General features: G+C 41.3%; 1 long non-coding RNA gene across 1 annotated transcript; it reads right to left on the bottom strand.

Annotated features, from left to right (window-relative positions):
- Nucleotides 1-2706: 2706 nt before the first annotated feature.
- LOC123632499 lies at nt 2707-16545 on the bottom strand. Its single transcript, XR_006733376.1, has 3 exons — nt 16319-16545; nt 13634-13713; nt 2707-2991 (listed from the first exon to the last, which is right to left on the bottom strand). It is a non-coding gene; the product is annotated as an uncharacterized LOC123632499 (long non-coding RNA).
- Nucleotides 16546-19923: the final 3378 nt, after the last annotated feature.

The raw sequence follows: 19923 nt of genomic DNA, 5'->3' as shown, positions 1-19923 counted from the left end.
GTGGAATTTTTCATCCTGATATATTATATTTGCACACATACAGAGGGAAATACATGCAAAAATTTTTATAATAATTCCATTTGTAACAACAATTAGAAACAACCTAAAATATTCATCCCTAGGGCCCTGGTGAGACCAAATATGGGACTGATGGTGGTCATGGGGGTGTCTAAGCAGGTGGGGGCAGGGCTGGGAGACAGGCTGTCACTGCATGCCTTTAATATATATTTTTAAAATTTTCAACCAAGCGAACATCTTCAAAAAATTAAATCTAAACAATTGGGGAGGGAAGAGGGGAATACTGACTTACCTTTAATTTCTATAAGGCGGTATCCATCCCAGCACCAAGGTTGAGAATTTGACAATGACATTCTGTCTTTCATAGAAATGCCTTTATAATCTGACAACACCACAGACTTGAGCAAAATATAATGTCCTGAGACAGGGACAGAGAAACAATCTATCACCCAATAAGGACAGACATTACCCCTGCAAAGCCCACATTACCGGAAGATCAAAACAGAAAAATCATTCCCTTCCTCAGTGTCAGAGGTTCATCTGTAGATTTTACGGGAAAAACAGCAATTTTCAAATCCTTTTCTGTAAAAAGCCATTTGAATTAAAGTAAGTATAATCTATTAAGTGGAGGAATTAACTACCTTAAAAATTGTTCTATAGTTTTTTGCATAAAAGGCCAAGTGTTTTGTTTCAAAATATCTGACCCAAATGTCTCTCTTGAAAATGTCCCTTTCATGGCTATAGTGAAAGCTACTTGGGACTGCGGTAAAACTTAAAATTGGGAGGTCACATGGAAAATAATATTTTGCATAAGGCAACTGGACAGATGAATGTTAAAGCAAAGGAAGCCACATTTTTTATCCTTTTCATCTCCACACTGAATGGGTCATCATCTCTATGCAAAATAAGAGGTTTAGGGCATACACAAACGGTTGCCTAATAAAATGACTTGTTAAGCTTTGGGGCAGAGGGTTGGAGAAAAGGAGATGGAATTAAAAAAAAAAAAGACGACAAACTGTCTGCATTCTAAAGCTCTCCTGCTCAAAGTGTGTAGGCAACTGTTAATAGGACATGATTATATTAAGAACAAAATTTAAGAAGAACAATTAGAAACTTTTACTGCAATCTGAGAGAGGAATTATATGTCTATTCAATCTGCTTACTAATGAATAATTTGGAGTTGCATTTTGCATGTCTTTTTCATTTTATTTTTCTAGTAAATCATTTTTATTGTATTTTGCAAAGATGATATCTGTGATGAATTGGATATCAGGGGGAAAAAATCCTCACCAGACACAATAGGAGAGTGTTTGGGAGGCACTCTCCTATTGGGCTGCAATCCAGGAGAGGAAGAAGGCAGGCTAGCTGACACGCTGCCAGCAGGAGTGGGAGAAGGGAGGGGTGTTTCTGACTCTGCAGCATTTGGTACGAAACCTGCGTCCAGAACACGGGAGAGAGTACAAAGCAAAACAATGCGTCCTTGTTCTCAGGAACCACCGCTTTAGAACTTCTTTGCATTTCTTACAGAACCCACGTACAGGATCCATCTTTAGAGCCAGGGTTCCCTGCACACACAAGAATTATGGTCATTTCATCAATTTCTCCATCTGGCTGAGAAGAAGTCAAGCACGTATCTCAAATCCTTTGACTTCCTTGATTAAAATTACTGGCAGAGCCTAGTAGTGTTGCTAGCACTATCACATGGCAACAAAAAGTAATTCCGCATCTATTCCCTCTCAGGCTCTACACTGCTAAGACAGAGAGGAGCTGAATTCCTAGCATTCCTGCATACTCTAAACTGTTTTCTGGGATGGAAGAACCAGGAATTTAACTACTTCAGGCTGCTTCCATTCAGGTGTTCCAGACAGTACACACACACCCAAAGGGAGACTTCTTTGCTCTTTGTAGCTTATGAGGAGCAGGTGTTTGAAACTGCACCCAGTAGCCATACTCCAGAGATGTTCCTGAACAAGATGCCTATTGCTGCAAGCTTTAAGAGGGATAAATGGCCAACCCCATTCATACTGTGAGTCAGGAAAGGAAAATAAATCTGTTGAAGAATCTTGAGGGCCAAATCTGAGCCTAGGCCTACTGTTGTTAGCATCTCAGAGACCTCCTTTATTTGAGAATTACCAGATCTGAAAGCACTTTCTCTCCAGCCTACACTGAAGGACATGAAAGTTGTAGAAAACTCAAGTCCTCTAGACATACAACCCTCAAGGTGTGAAGCTCGGCAGGAAACTTATAATCTCCATCCTTAGGGAAGATTCAGAAAGACAGACTAGAGGGGTGAAAACTCAAGTATGCTCAGCTTGAAACAGACAAATGCCTTCAGAAAGTCTCCCACAGGGAAGAACCCAATTAAATCCACAGAATTAGTCCACACATCTAGATGAGCTGCAGGCAAAACAGAGTCCTTTCTTCCTCTACCGCAACAGTCTAAGTCTAATATAGTACTGTAAGAGATGTTCCTCCTCACACCAGTTTTATAAAGCAGTTTCACCATATTTATTTTAATCAGTGTAACAGGTGTGAGGAAAATAAAGATTTATATTTTTTAAAATTAGAAAAAAGTAATTCCTGATATGAACAGTTCACAGTAAAAGATGCATAAATGGATTTTAAACATATGAAAATGATGATTAACCTCAACTATAAATATAAGAGGAGCATAAAACAAAATTACAGTAAGATGCCATTTTTCATTTATCAGATTAACAAAGAGCAAAAAGTTTCATGATACACCGTGTTGGTGAGGATGTTGGGAAGTAAGCACTTTCCTATACTATCGGCAAAGATGCAGGCTGGAACTCCCTTGTAAGAATCTCTACAACCTCCGGCCTCCAGGCTGATGAAAAGAAGTTGGGGAGGGAGATGGTCACTTGCCTCTGTTAATTTCCGGGGCCTTCCTCTCTTTAGTCAGTCTCACAAAGTGCTGGGTGGAAGGGTCATGCCAGTAGCCTTACTGCAAACCTGCAAGGGATGGAAAAGGAGGCAGGTGAGGAGAGATCAGCAGGTTCAGGCCAAGGTTCCGCAGCCAAATTCCCAGGAACCAGAGGAAAATCATCCACCTCAAAAGGCCAACAAATGCACACGTAGTGCCTCACTACAAATGTACAGACTAGTCCAACTATTTATCTTTATATTCACATTTTCTGCAGTGGACGTTTTTCATCTCTCTTTCCTCATATTGTTAACTCCTTTCCCAGGAAATGGCAAGAGCTAGTCAGATACTACTAAACAAAAAGCTCTGAGGCCAAAGGAATGGAGACTCAGAAATATCTGGCAAACATCACTAAACCTAAGTATTTCTCCTGACTCTGTATTAGGTGCCAGTCATTTCGCCCTTAGGGAGGTCATAGTGGGGAAAACCAGGAAAAAATGAACAAAGCAAGTACAACTTGGAAAGTGCTGTGGTAGCCTAAATTCTCTCTACCCCAGTCTGCACCAAGGAGTCAAAGCTTAGTGTTTCAAGCCTGGGAGCTGAAGCCCTGATTAGCACTGGAAGCCTTCTTGCAGCCATCAGAAGAACCAGCTTCAGGACAACTGAGAAGTCATGAAAAGAACCTGGATCCCTAAGGCCATGCTCGGCTGCTGTGGGCCTGAAGACTGCTCTACAGCTCAACGTATATTTTGTAAAATAAGAAGTGTTTTCATCCTTTAAGCAAACCTGAGTTGGGCTTCTGTTACTTGCAGCCTAACACATCCTAACTGATACCCTGAATAATAACCCTATTTCCATATTGCTTGATAAGTGAACTGAAAATTAAGGTATTTGTCTTTGTATTTCCATGCTAGATTCTGAACTCCTCGAAGCAGATAATACAGCTTTTCCTTACATCAACAGACAAGGCTTACTTCTGCCTTGACTACAGTATGTGCTGAATTATGTACAAACATGTCTCCCACAGTGTCTCTCATCCACAGACACCCATAAGAAAGCACATATGTTCAGCTACTCTGTGTAGCAACTCAACAGACACATGTAAAATATTCACTAGTGGGCAGGATTTGCTAGCCCAGTCTTTCCAAGGAAAATAGCATACTCACAGAGTTTTATAACAGTAAACTGGTTCAGTTACCCAAACTAGTGGTTTCTAAACAGTGAGTTGTGACTCCTTAATATCATAAAATTAATTAGTTTGCAAACCTGCATTTAAGAAAAAATGAAATAGGATAGAATGAAATAGAAAATAACATGCATTACACACAGTAACAGTAAAACTTTCATGAAACTTTAGTTTCAAGTGTCTTTTGAGGGTGTAAGTGCAATGAAAAATATATTTTCTCACTGTGGATAGCAGTTTTAGAAACACTGATTTCAAAGGAATCATCTAGTGCCACCTAGTGGTAAAAGCCAGGGCTGCAGTTGAAACAAGAACGGTAAACTAGGAACTGCACAAATGAGAATACTCATCCCACAGTTTTAAGGGTTGGAAAGGGCCTTAGAAATCATCTAGCCAACCCCAACATCTACTGCAAGAATCGTTTCAATGGTATCAAGTCACTGCCTGACTACTCCTCCAAGGAAGGCACTCGCTCCACTGCTGAGCAACTTTGTCGAAAGCAGATCAAGTTGCCTCCTTTTGGAAGCCGTAACTTGTTGGACTTACTGCTGCTCCCTTGGACAACAAAGAACAGTTTCTGTTCCTCTCAGCTCTGGATTATTCAACACTATTCAATATGACTGATTTAGTCAAGCAACCTTTGAGTGTCTGCTAAGTGCTAGGCACTGGGGATAGAGTGGTGAACAAGAAGAGAAAGGAGACAAAAGATTATGAGGAATGAAGGGTATGACTAATACAGAGGATGAGGGTGAAAAGGGGAAGGCGTCTCTGCAGAGGGGATGGTCGTGCTGGGCCCTGGAGAATGGAGAAAGTCAGCTGTCCAAAAAGCATTGCAGACAGGCAGAGTAGCAGAGAGAAACACCCTGGGTGGGCACAGATGTGAGCCCTCCAGTAGCACAAAGGAGGCCTGAGGGCTGGAGATCAGTGAGAACCTGGAAAGGAGGGTGGAGGCAGAAGCAGGCTCAGGTACCCTGGGACTGGCAGGTGTCTGGGAATGTCCTCCAGAGCACACCGTCCGTGGTCAGTCAAGTACAGGAGGACAAAGAGGTGGTGAGATGCCTGGGACATGACATAAATATATCCAATCACTAATTCCCATCAATTCCCACTTCCTAATGCTTCTAACATTTGTCTTTTTCCATTCCTCAAAGCCAGATCACTGCAAGAGGTTTCCATGTCCCTAAGGAGAAAGGATCTTACTGTTTGGCCTATCAGAGTGGCAAAGAGAAAAAGACTGATGACACACTGTTGGGAAGAGTAAGAAAGAGGGCACTGTTGGGCCCCACTGAGAAGAGTTCTGAAGGAAGATGAGCATCAAGTTTCAGGATTTACAGCCATTATATATTAACTCAACAAATTACAGTGTATCCATATTACAAAATACTAACCAGTCATTTAAAATATAAACTAGATGGCAAAAACACATGTAGTGTGCATATGCATAAACACATATGTGTGTGTCTATCATACAGAGATTTATCAGGGGATTGATATCAAATTAATAAAAATTATCTCTCAGATTTCTGGTATTTTTTATTCATCTATATTTTCTAAATTTTCTACACTAACCATATGATACATTTCATCAACTTGAAGATAGTAACAATAGTAAGATAAACCACCAAGAAAGAAAAAACCCTGCCAATTAAATTAATTTTCTTATCACCTAGAATTTTAATTTTGTGGTTATTGAAAAAGTTCTTTCAGGCTTAAACACATGGTCATCATATCTCTCTGGCACACACATAAAAAGGAAAAGATGAGTGGAATAAGTTGGTTAAGTCTTCAATTCTAGGATGTTTGTGAGTTTTTACACATTGACTCTACTGCCATCAGGCTCCTTGGCAATGTGGCATTTTTAACAGAGCTCCACCATCCTCTCTTAGATTTTCTTCCAAGTCCTGACCCTCACTTTAAGGTGTTTTTTTTGTTTGTCTGTTTGTTTTTTTGAGACAGGGTCTTGTTTTACAGCCCAAGCTAGAGTGCAGTGGCACAATCATAGCTCACCGCAGCCCACAGCCTCAAACTCCTGGGTTCAAGTGATCCTCCTGCCTCAGCCTCCTGAGTAGCTGGGACTACAGGCACATGCCACCACACTCAGCTAATTTTTTTTACTTTTGTAGAGACAGAGTCTCACTACATTGCCCAGGCTGCTCTAGAACTTCTGGCCTCAAGTGATCCTTGGCCTCCCAAAGAGCTAGGATTACAGGTGTGAGCCACCACACCTGGCCCCTTTGTAAGTTTTAAGACTGATTCTTACTTGATCTCCTCAGAAGTTATCAATAGATGGTTTTCAAACAACAATCAGGATTTGTGCTCCTTCTTCAAATGGTCCCTAAATGGTTTGTGAACCACAGCATCCATGGGCTGCAGTCACAGCTGCCCAGCCATGCCACCTGGAATAACCACCACATCCTCAAGCACAGGTAAAGACAACTCTAACACGACTGACAGTGGCTGCAGGACACAAAGAATGAGTCACATCTGATTTCAAAAAAGTTAAATGAGACCATGCTTGTTATCCCAGTGCTTTGGAAGGCTAAGGCAGGAGGAGGATAACTTGAGGGCAGGAGTTCGAGACCAGTCTGGACAACACTGGCAGACCACATCTCTGCAAAAAAAAAAAAAAAAGAACATGTGAGTCATAGAATAAATCAAATATAGTTCTGCCTTCACAACAACAACAACAAAAAAGACAGTAAGTTTGAATATTATAAGTGAACATAACAGGAAAGTATCAAACTAGGAAAAATATCTGTAATATATTACAAAGTACTGACATCCTTACAACGTAAAGAACTCTTATAAATTAATAAGAACCCTAAAATCCCAGATTAAAAAAACAGGCAAAAGACTAATTGGAGGCAATTCACACAAGAAGAAACACAACTGATCAACAAAGACACAAAAAGTTCAGTCTTATCAATAATTGAAAAAATGCAAAATGAAAGCAAAAATAGAGCAATATTGCTATCAAATTGGAAACAAAACTATTGTTTAATCGAACTTGGCTGTGGAGAGGGATGAGGAAGAGGGTACTCAAACCACTAGAACCGTAAGTGGGCACAGTCATGCTGCAAGGCACTGTGGCAACAGGTATAAAAAGCCTGAAATAATATGCATACATGGTGACCAAACAATCCCACCACTAGGACCATCCTAAGGAAATCAACACTGGCACACCCATTTCTCTACAAGAACACTGAACATGGAGTTAGAGTATCAGGTGAACAAAGCAGGCTACACAATTACATGCAAAGGATGTTCCCATTTTGTTAGAAGACACACACATTTGAGTGCGCACACACACACACACGATTACCCAGAGCAGACACCTAAATGTAAATAGCAGTTATTGCTGCACCATCTATGACACTGAGCATCGAGTTCTGCCTGTCGATTTCTACTACAGTCCTCTGCTCACAAGACCCAGAGAATATCCCTTCTGTTTTTATATTCTGATTTCATATGGAAAGCCCAGATTCAAAGAATCAAAAATCTCAGATTTGGAAAGGCCCCAAAGGTTTTCCAAGTCTTCTTTCAAACTACTACTGCTTTCAATTTCCATGACATTCACACACCTGTTCCATTTAGTATGTCTTTAAAAGCCACTCACTTTTTTAGTACTCAGGTCTGATGTGCTACCTAATATTTTCTTTTAACGCAACACTGTTATAAATACCTGTCTATTAACATGAAAAATGTCTGCCTGTGTACCACCTGACGTCATCTCACATTCCTCCCGTGGGAAACACTGATCTGGGCCAACCACTTACTCATTCCAGAAACATTACTGTCTGTCCTATCTGCATGAGTGTCAACAGCAACAATGGGTCCTTCACCTGAAAGGTGTGACATCCACCTCCAACAGGTGTTTCCTCACCTGAGGCTTCAGGGAATGGGAGGGGCCTCCCTGCTCTCCCAGCCTGTAAAAATCAAGCCTGGCGCCTCACCTACTACTTTAAGCCACACGGCGGGAGCCAGGTAACACAGGCATTGACTATATGCCAGGCATTATTCCAAATACCTGATGAATGCGAGCACATATAACCCACATAACAACCCTACAAGGACGGCAGTGCTTTACAGAGGTCAAGGTACTTACCTCAGCTGTGGAACTTAATTCTATTAATGTGGGAACTTAAGGCTATTGCTTTTCAAACCCACTTACCCACCTGCATTTAGATTTCCCACACACACTTGTTTTTTCCCCCTCATAACTCTTGCATTGCTCAAATGGTATGCATATGTATGTTTGTGTACATACTATTATGTGCCACTTAACAATAGGGATACATTCTGCAAAATGCATTGTTAGGCAATTTCACCATTGTGTGGACATCACAAAGTATACTTACAAAAACCTAGAATGGTATAGCCTACTACACACCTAGGCTACATGGCATAGCCTACTGCTCCTAGGCCTCAAACCTGTACAGCATATACTGTACTGAATACTGTAGGCAACTGCAACAAAGTATTTATGTGTATAAACTAAAAAAGGTACAATAAAAACATGGTATAAAAGGCAAAAAGTGGCACACCTGTATAGGGCACTGACCATGAATGGAACTTGCGGGACTGGAAGTTGCTCTGAGTCAGGGAATGAGTAGTGAGTAAAAATGTGAAGCCCTAGGACCTTACTGTAAATTACTGTAAACTGCAAAAACACTGTGCACCCAGGCTATACTACATTTATTAAATTTTTTTCCTTTGTTCAATAATAAATTAATCTTAGCTTACTGTAACTTTTTTACTTTATAAACTTTTAATTTAACTTTTTGACTGTTTGGTAATAACACTTAGCTTAAAACAGACACTACACAGCCGGTATAAAAATATTTTCTTTCTTTATATCCTTATTCTATAAGCTCTTTATATAGTTAAATTTTTTGTTCTTATTAAATTTTTTTGTTAAAAACTAAGACACAAACACACACATTAGCCTAGGCCTACACACGGTCCAGATCATCAATATCACTGTCTCCAGCTGCACATCTTGTCCCACTGGAAGGCCTTCAGGGAGACTAACATGCTTAGAGCTGTCATCTCCCATGAGAACAATGCCTTCTTCTGGAATATGTCCTAAGAACCTAAGGTTGTTTTAAAATTCACTCTTTTTCTTTATAAGTAGAAGGAGTGCACTCTAACAATAAAAAGTATAGTAAGTACATAAACAAGTAACACATTATTATTATCAAGTATTATGTACAGTACATAATTGTATGTGCCATACTTTTACACTACTGACAGTACAGATTTGCTTACACCAGCACTGCCACAAGCACAGCCATGCCTTGCACTAGGACATTACGATGGCTACAATGCCAACAGTCGACAGGAATTTTTCAACTCTCTGATAATCTCATAGAACCATAATGGTATATGCAGTCATTAACTGAAATGCATCACTAGATGTTTTCAGGATTGCAAAAATCAACTGTTTTTAGCAACAAAATTTCATATACCAAATTTTAACTATATACTGCTGTGGTCTTTACAATTTGCACCACCTCCAATTTTAATTTTCCTGTTTTTCTTTTACACCTTTTAGTTTCATTTTTAGTTTTTATTTCCTATTGGTTTTATTCTTGGTTTATAAAATGGAAGGCAGGCAGCAAAGTCTTAAGGGGTAAGAGACTCTGGACCTAAACAGACCTTGGATTTATTTCCCTTCCTATGAGGCCTGTCAGTTTCTTAAGTGGACCTGCCAGAATTTAAGCGTACAATCAGCTGCAAAACTGTGTCTCAATAACTAGGAAGAATCACAGGCTACAATTCCCTCCCACAGCCGACTATGGGTGTTGCCTTTTGGCTTCATCTAACATCTATTTATTTTACAAGGATTAATATGATCTAAAATCGATGACTGTTGTAAGCAGTCACTAAATATTGGGCAAAGCGTAATAGGAAAAGGGATCACAGTCACAGGAGGGTGACATGAGCAGGGGAATCCAATCTCAGAAAGTTCCCTTGGATCAATGGTCTGTATCTAACTTAACAAAAAACCTGTTAATATGGAATATAATGGCAAGATGCTGTAGACCTAATAATGCTAAAGTACTTCAGGAAAAAAATAAAACATTTAAGAACATGTACTGTAAATATTTGATGGTTTACCTGTTCATTTTCTATTTTTCATTTATAGTTAGTGCTTTTTGTGTTCTACCTATGAAATATTTGCCCACTCCAAGGTTGCAAAGATAGTCTATGTTTTCCTATAGAAGCTTTATGATTCTAGCTTTTATGTGTAGGTTTATGATCCATTACTAATTAATTGGTTTGTATGCCATGAGATAGGGGTCAAGGTCCACTTTTTCCCCACCTGAACATCCAGTTCATCCAAAATTTAGTTTAAAAGACTTTCCTTCCCCCACTGAATTGACTTACCTTCTCTGTGCAACAATCAAATGATAGTATATAGGTCTATTTCTGGACTGTTTCATTGATCTATTTATGTATCTTTATGTAAAGATCACAATGTTTACATTACTGTGGCTTTATAGCAAGTCTTAAAATTAAGTAGTATAAAAAATAAGCAGAATAAGTTCGCCAACTGTGCTCTTCTTTTGAAGGAAGGATCTGGCTGTTCCAGATCCTTTGCATTTCCATACACATTTTAGAATCAACTCATTAATTTCTTTAATAAAAGAAATAGGATTTTCAGTAGGACTGCATTGACTCTAGAGATCAATTTGGGAAGAACAGAAATCTTAATAATATCAAGTTTTCTAACGTATGCACAAAGGATACCTCCCATTTATGTCTTCTTTCAACTGAATTTTAGCTCGAAAATGGCATATCTTCCCAGGGGATGAAAAGCAGCACCTGCCTTGAAAACACTGCAGATCAAAATCTCAACCTCGCTCTCTGAGGCATAGCCAGGAAGACGCAGTCAGTGTGCTGCAAAGGCCCAGGGCTGAAGCCCTCAGGACAAAGCTGCCTTTGCCAAGAGGTGACCCCATGACCTCCTTCCATGTCAACAAGGAACACTGTTTGATTCAGTCGAGAAATGAGATTAAGTTCTATAATTTTCACAATGAAATGTCGACTTTATAAGCCTTAGTCTAGTTTCAAGAACACACAGACCATTCAAAACCAGTAACATAGAAAACCAGAATTTTAAGACATCATCAGGAAATATCACCTTGAACATTTATATTCAGTTTGTAGTCATTTTGGCCAGCTGACAAATGTTTACTTGTGCACATGGCCCAAAGGTAGGCATGGTCCCTGCTGGGTATCCAGTTTATCTCAATGGGAGAGACAAACATTAAACCACGAATTTCTGAATTACAACCAGGCCAATAACCCCAAGGAAAAGCACAAGGTGTCATGAGAACATTCAACAGGGGCTAGATCTTGTCTATGGGTGTTAGAGAAGCCTGTTGGAGGGAGCCCCATCCCAGCTAAGCCAAAAACCTTGGAGTCACTTTGGCCCCAGAGTCTCACCTCACATCCGCTGTCACAATGTTCTAGCACCTCGACCTTCACAACACATGCAGAATCTGATGGATTCTCAGCACGTGCACCACTACTGTCCTGATCCAAGCACCAGCCTCTCTCATGTGGGACACTCCCACAGCTGACTAACTGACCTCCCTGCTTCTGTCCTTGCCCCCTCCAGTCTACTCTCAGCAGAGAAGCTGAAGTGACCCTGGTCAAACCCAAGGCAGGTCACCTCACTCTTTAGTTCAAAATCCTCCAATGGTGCCCACCTTGCTTAGAGTAAAAGCCAGGTCCTCACAAGGGCCTACCGTGCATGGTCTGCAACATCTGCCCCCACTGACTCCCAGATTCCACCTCCTGCTCTTCCCCATCACCTGCCCTGGCCTTGCTCCTGGAGCGCCTTTCTCCTCTCTGTTCCCTCTGCCTGGGAGACTGTTTTCCTGGAAACCCACAGGGCTCAGGGCTCACTCCCTCACCTCTGCAAGTCTTTCCTCTACACTGGCCTCCTCAGTGAGGCCTTCCCTTGCCACCCCACCTCAAATGACAACTCTTCCCAGCGTCTACCGCCATCTGACATGCCAGATATTTAGCTTCTTTCTTTCCCGTTGCCCCCACTGGAATCAATGCTCCTCAACAGCTCCAGTTTTTCTGTTTTGTTCACTTCTGTGTCCACAGTGTCTAAAGTGGTGCTGCCATGAAGTGAGCAGGAACTCAGTAAAGAATGTTAAGCAACGCCTTAATCTGAGAGATGATGTGGAACTAATTAGGCAAGGCAGGGTGGGAGGATGCATTCCAGGCAGAGGGAACAGCATGTTCAAAGCCCTGCCCCCACCACCACCCAAGGAAAGGACACAGCACCTGTGAGGAAATGAAAGGATGGCCCAGGAGAGGGGACAGTGGTATGAAGTGAGCTGGGGAAGTAGGACAGGGCAGGCGGGGCCCTGGAGACCACGGAAGGAAAGATGAGATCAGGTTGGAGAGTGTTGCACTGGTCATCTGTGAGGCAGTGAAGCATCGGGAAGGAAATACAGGGCATCGTGGCAGGAAGAGGTGACAGAATCTGATGAGAAGAGATAATCACTGCAAACAAGGCATTCAAGAAAGTGAGTGGCTGTGTGTAGGCTGCCTTCTTCGAATGGACACTGAGGTCACCTAGGATGATGTCAAGAATTGAGGTAGAGAGGAAGTCTGAGGGCCAGGCACCGAAGTCTTCAATAAATTAGGTGAATAATCAGGAGAAGGTGAACAGCAGCAGCAGAGTGGTCCAGCTGAGTATGATGGAACCCAAAGAAATGGGATGGCAAACAAACAGCAGGGAGTCCTGGAGAGAGCTGGAACCCATTCTACTAAGTGAAGTATCCCAAGAATGGAAAAATAAGCACCACATGTACTCACCATCAAATTGGTTTCACTGATCATCACCTAAGTGCACATTTAGGAATAACATTAATCGAGTGTCGGGCAGATGTTTCGGGGGAGGGGATGGGTGTATACATACATAATGAGTGCGATGCGCACCATCTAGGGGATGGGCACGCTTGAAGCTCTGATTCAGGAGGGATGGGGGGCAAAGGCAATATACATAACCTAAACTTTTGTACCCCCATAATATGCTGAAATAAAAAAAAGAAAGAAAAAAAACCAGCAGGGAGTACACAAATCTCAAAGCCCCTCATCCTGAGATATGCAGGCTATAAAAGAAGGGAGGCACCACTTGAGGGGGCTTCGAGAAAAGGATGTCCCTAGGGAATGGTAAGAGTTAAGGCAAAGGGAGGGAGAGAATGGTTAAGGAGAGGCTGAGGAAATAGAGGCACCTGTGGATTTAGGAGTGCTAATTTCTGAGGACACAGTGAGGGTTTGGTGGGAGAGTTGGGTCACAGGTAAAAAGAAGAGTAGAAAACTGACTTAGGGGCATAGCATGATGGGTATGATAAGGAGAGAGCACGGGAGAGTTAGCTACCACGGTAATAAGTAAGCAAAAACCTAATATATCCAATCAGAAAAGTTCTAACTAATAGTACAAGTCCATGGTGGTGGTGATGATTTGATGACAATGGGGGTGGTAATGATGACAGTAACTATCAATTTTGAACACCTACCGTATGCCAAGCACTGTTAGAAGCACTCCACATTTAATGTTCACAATAACCCTCTGAGACAGGTAATATTCTCATTATCCCTAGAAGGAGAAAGCAAATTTAAACATAGGTAACAGAACTCTAGGTGCCCTGGAAGGCTAATTGGCTTTTTAAGTGTTATTGTAGGGATTTTATGGCTGTAATTCACTTAGGGCCAGCCTGACCCACAGCTACTACATACTCAGCAAATTCAACCAAATAATACGCAGACTGGAGGGAAATCAAAACTACCAATAATAATTTACTAGCGCCTTCACTTTGTGCCAGACACCAACAGCTTTGAGTCAATTATCTCATTTAATCCTCACACCCAAAAGGTAAGTTACCCTTATTATCCACCCCTGCTTCTTTTTTGAGTCAGAATCTCAATCTGTTGCCCCAGCTAGAGTGTAGTGGCGTCATCATAGTTCACTGAAACCTCAAACTCCTGGGCTCAAGCGATCCTCCTGCCTCAGCCTCCTGAGTAGCTGGGACTACAGGTGCTGCTGATTTTTTCTATTTTCAGGAGAGACGGGGTCTCACTCTTGCTCAGGCTATTCTCAAATTCCTCACCTCAAACCATCCTCCCACCTCGGCCTCCCAGAGTGCTAGGATTACAAGCATGAACCACCACACCCGGGCTACCCTCATTTTTAAAATGAAGAGACTGAGGCAGACAAAGGAGGGTAATTTGCCCATGATTCACACCAGGGATTCTTATTTAATATTGTGATCTTTGGACAATATTTAGGGGCTTAATACATTATAGTGAACATGCAGATCACAATATCACAGAACCTGAAAGATAATTTAACTTCTCACAATCTCCTTGCACATTTTTTGAGGGAAAATCCAGTACAAAAAAACTTTCATGAGATGCATCCCAGATGCCAAACACCTGTGGCCTTAAAATCCAGGACTTATTCCAGAAGATTGTGATTCATGAGTCTAGAATAGGTCCTGAACATCTGTATTTTTTTTATTAAAAATCTCCACAGGCTATGCTGATGTGCAGTTCAGGTTGGGGCCTACTGCTTTATGTAACCTTGCAGTTCCAAACCCAACCTTCCCCTACTGTGTTTAGATGTTTGTAGACCCAAAGGGCATCAGAAACTGAGTCAGAGAAGACTTAAAATTATAGAAACTAGCCAACCGAGAGTCAATGAAAGGCATGAGCTAGTTATGCTGTTCCTCTGTACTTTGATTTGCATCTCAACTATTTATACCTAATTAATATTTTAAGTAAGTTTGTGAAAAATATTACCAACAATCAAATGAATCTAACCCTAACGTGCTACTTAAAAGAATTTTATTTCTCTCTGACAATTTTGATGGCACTTCAGATTCTCTTAGCAAACAGCAGTTAATATGAGAAAAATTATTTCTAATCCAACAGTGCTACAGATGTGGTCAATCCAACTGAAAGCTGGAGAAGAAACAGCTGAGTGTAATCCATTTACGTTCACAAACTTCACCTGGGACTGCCTCTAACCCTTTAATACTTACGTATTTTTTTATTTACTTAATCAGCCACTGCTGACACCTACTGCATGCCAGAGACTACTCTAAGTGCTCTACTACTGTTAAATACCATTTAATCTTCACAACCACCTACAAAATGGGCACTATTATCACTCCCATTTAAAGATCAGAAAACTGAGGCACAGAATTTTACACAATTGTACACAGCTAGTAGGGGGCAAAACTCAGTTTGACAGAGTCTGGCTCCAAAAAGTCCACGTTCTGCATCATTACGCTTAGTCTCCAAGAACCTACAAACAGTGCAAGCCTTCATTCAAAACTTTGGTTTTCCCCACTATACAATCCCTTTTGTTCTCAGCATAAACATCACTATCTAAATAATAAACTCTAATGGCATGCAGTATTTCTCAGCGCTCAACACAAAACTGTAATTATGTATTTCACGGGTTATTATTTGTTTCCTGCCTGTCTTTCCCAACTTGGCTGTGAGTTTCAGTACCTCTGACACTACGTCTGTCTTGTTCATCATGTATGTATTCCTATCATTGAATTCCTACTAACCAGCCCAAAGTAAGGGCCTGACACAAAAAAAGCTCTCAATAATTTTTGTTGAAGGAATGAATAAAAGAAGAACACTCAAGACTCACGTTTTCTCTTTCTGCAACACATACTTGTGCTGGCAACGCCCCCACCCCCTAAGAGTGGAGCCAGCGTGGTACCGGCTGCACAAAAAATATTTTGTGAACCTGTACGGGTCATTCCCCCCTCAGTGGCCTGAGTTACAGGTGCACAACGGGGATCATGACAGCCCTCAATAGAATGCACAAATTAGGGAGAACCTGTACTTCTCTTCCTCATAACTCATCAACTCATTATTTGTTTCATGTTTGTTTTTCCAGCAAGACTTTAGCTCCGAGAAGCACAAGACCACGTCTGCCTGGGTACTCCCATTCACGATACCCCAGGCTTGCACCACCCCGGGCACACAGCAGGAACTCAGAAATTATCACTATTATTATCAATGACCTCCTGCTCAGTGCACTTCACAGGTGTGAAGCCAGAATCCCTCGAGTCTGGTACCGCATCCCTTTGGGCGTCCAAGTGTATTCTTCAGACACGGGCCCGCCTCCCACCTGGGCCCCGGCACCCTGGACGCCGGCCCCTAACCCCGCGCTCCACACGCACCTTTTTCACAGAGAAGCATCTTCGCAGGTGCAGCGCACGCCCTCGTCGTCTGTCCCGCAGCTCGAGACAGAAGAGTGGGTTGCAGAGGGCTCCCTCTGGCCAGTGGCCATGGGCCTGGAGGTTCCCAGTACAGTGCCACCAGAGACATGAAGCCGGGTTTACAGGCGACATGGGCAGGTGAGTGAAGCCGGGAGAAAGCAGCAGCGAAAAAGCTGGTCTCCACCCAACACGCCTGGCGCGGCCTAGTGACTCCGCCCAGCAACCTTCGCGCTCATTGGCGCCTCTGCCGTGACGCTCATTGGGCAGTTATCCCGCCCTCTCAGCCCGCGGAGGCGCTTATTGGATGACTCTTTTGGCCCCGCCTACGTAACCCGGAAGTTAGCCGAGGGAGAAAGGAAACTGAAATTGGGCTGAAGAATGTACCGCAATGCTCTCTGGGAAATGTAGTCTTAGATACTTTGTAAGGCCAGTTGGTCACCCAGGTGAAATTTTATCGCTGTAATTCAGTTGGGGTGGAAGAACCAGCTGTATTCCCAGTATTGGGGTGAAGGGTAGGGATCCAGCCAGAACCAAGTGTAAGTTGTTACATTCGTTGGCTCTCAGTGTCATTCAACAATATAACAAAATTTTTTGAGTGCTGATTTTGTGCTAGGAACTGTGCTAAGGGCTTTGCACACATAATCACCTTTGAAATGTGAAGGAAATGATGTGTAGAAGATTAATACAATGGAAAAATATATACAAATGAAAATGAATGAACTAGAGCTATCAAGTGCAAGCATATATGGCTGAATTTCAGAAGCATATTGTCCAGTGTAAGAAAGAAGTATAACAACATTTTTATAGAGGTCAAACCAAGTAAAACTAATGTTGCTTAGAGAAACATACTTATGTGGCAAAATACTATATAGAAAAGTGAAGGAATGAAAAACAAAACAAGGAATCAGAATATTGGTGATCTGTAGAGAGTAGGAAGGGTAGGACGCAAAAGAACAGGGAAAGGGACTAGGGAAGGAGTACATAGATATCCCTTCAGTGCCTCAAGTTGAGTATACCTATGTTTGTTTCATTACTATGCATATGCAAGATGTTCATTACATATGTTTTGTACTGGATTTATTACAAAACATTCTAATGAAAAAAAATGTGTTACCTGTCATGTGTCGGGAATAGGGATGGATATACTCAAACTTTAAAAAGTTATGAGTAACCCCCATGAAATAAAATTTAAAAAGCAAAATAACAGCAAAAACCCAGGACACACATCTTGGGGGGAGATCAGATATCAAACCCTTGCTTAGTATTCAGTTGAGGCACAAGAGCTCACTGATAACCAAGGTAGAAATGACAGTGGGAGGCCAGGTGCAGTGGATTACACCTATAATCCTGGAGCTTTGAGAGGCTGAGGCTAAAGGATCGCCTGACCATGCTTGAGGAAAGTGATAAAGATTTCAAGTGACCCTTGAGGAAATGGGCAAGGGAGTTGACCACAGACATTTGATAAGATTTGGGGTAGAAAATGATAAATGCTGATCCATAGGAGCTAAAGTGGAGTGATTTTTTTTAGAAAGCAAGTCAAAGAATAATATATTAATACTTTCAGATATACAAACATATATATTTCTAAAAGATATGAAATAAAACAGGTTAACAATAAAGTGGTTTCCCGGGTAACAGAAAGGAGAGTAGGACTTAGTCAAAAGAAGAGAACTTTCATTGTTTTAATTTTAAGAATCTTGTACTTTTGTGCTTTTTACCTTTTTTCTTATATAAGGAGTGTACATTAGTGTATTCTATGATTTTTTAACCTTAAGACGTTAATGTTTTGATTTCCCAAGGTATAGTCAAATACTTGCTCCTTGTAAAAAAAAATTAAAGCATTACAAATACTCCTTCAAGTACCCTTTGACCACAACCTCCAATCCCACCAACACTCACCCTCACATGATGTAACCTGTTTTAAGTTTCGTGAATACGTTTGTAGCCCTTAAGAGATACTAAAAAAATCATTAAGAATATTTTTATTAAATTTAAAGAAAGGAAAACTGTACCCCTGTAATATTCTGAAAAAAAATTAGGAAGTAAATCTAAATGTTTTTCAATAAAAGCTTATAAAATAGATTTCTAATAAAAGTTAACTTCCAAATTCTTAGCAGTCAAAAAAAAAAAAGAAAGTAAAACTGAAAACAAATAAATGACTTTTTTCAAAAGGCCACTTTGCGATAAAATACATACATATAAGTGGCTTGGTTTCCTTAAATGTCTCTGGCTTGAGAATCTTCTATTGCTTTGAAAGGCCTTTCAGTACCACTCCTGCACTCTCACCAGGTGACACTAACAAAAGTGTATTTGTGGGCAACACCTCTGCAATAGCATGGTTTTTTAAGTCCATCTGGATTTATAAGAGACACAACTGTGGAGCAGGGATTGACATCTGCCCTTTTGGGTATGGATCCTGGGGTATTTTTAAAACTTTGTGCTAAGTTTTTAGGTAGTCTTTTCCCTCCTGGTGAATCTAGAGGCTTCTTATCATGAGGAGAAAGCCTCGTTGGCAGAGTAGGTAAATGAGATTTTGCTTCTAGAAATTTAACGTAAAGTTCTAAAAAAAAACTCTTAAGCACAGATTGCTGGTTAGGCCCCAGAGGTGTGTTGGGACACATTTTTTTTTTTCTGAGACAGAGTCTCACTCTGTCACCCCAGCTAGATTGCAGTGGCATCATCATAGCTCACTGCAACCTCAAACTCCTGGACTCAAGTGATGCTCCTGCCTCAGCCTCCCAAGTAGCTGGGACTACAGGTGCATGCCACCATGCCCAGCTAATTTTTTCTATTTTGAGTATAGACAGGGTCTTGCTTTTGCTCACCCTGGTCTGCTGAACTCAAGTGATCTTCTTCCTTGGCCTCCCAGAATGCTAGGATTATAGATGTGAGCCACCACACCTGGCCACTTTTTGATCCTCTTCCAAGCCACCCAATCATCCACCCAGTGACAGCACCTTGATCTTCCTTCAACAACTGCTCCATTTCCTCCCATTTGATACCCAGAGCACTTCCCACTAATCCTGACACTTCATGTCGTTCCCGTTTTGGTGTTTGAAAATATCCAATGAAGAGGTTTCTCATGAGAACTTTGTTCCCTTTTCTTCTGTGCTGTTTAGTAAGTCTATCAATTTCTTTGGTACATACTCCAGCTCTTCCCATTGGACCTCATTTTGTTTTTTCAGTTTTTCAATTTGTTCTTTCTTCAGCTCCAGGATTGCATTTGCTTTATCCAAATGCTCCTACAACAACACCAGTTTGCCTTCTAGATGTTCTGCCTTTTCTTTCCATTCAGCCAATGCAAGAGCATACTGCTTTTCTTGTTGCTTTGAGACAGAAAGCTGTAATGCCATTTCCTCTTTCTGTCTGGAGACTGTATTCGATTTTTCATGCAATGATACCACCTGCAAGCTAGCTTCCTGGCTTGCCTTTTCCATTTCCTTTGCAGGTGAAACTAGGTTTTCCTCCAATACTGTGACTTTCTTGGTTAATTTACCCACTCTGTCTTTTACAGCCAAAGCTTCACGAATACAAGAATCTTCTGATTCTAAAAGTTGTTTATGTAG

Source organism: Lemur catta, chromosome 2 (assembly GCF_020740605.2).
Source record: "Lemur catta isolate mLemCat1 chromosome 2, mLemCat1.pri, whole genome shotgun sequence".
Lineage (NCBI taxonomy): Eukaryota > Metazoa > Chordata > Mammalia > Primates > Lemuridae > Lemur > Lemur catta.
This window is presented reverse-complemented; position numbering and strand designations above follow the sequence as displayed.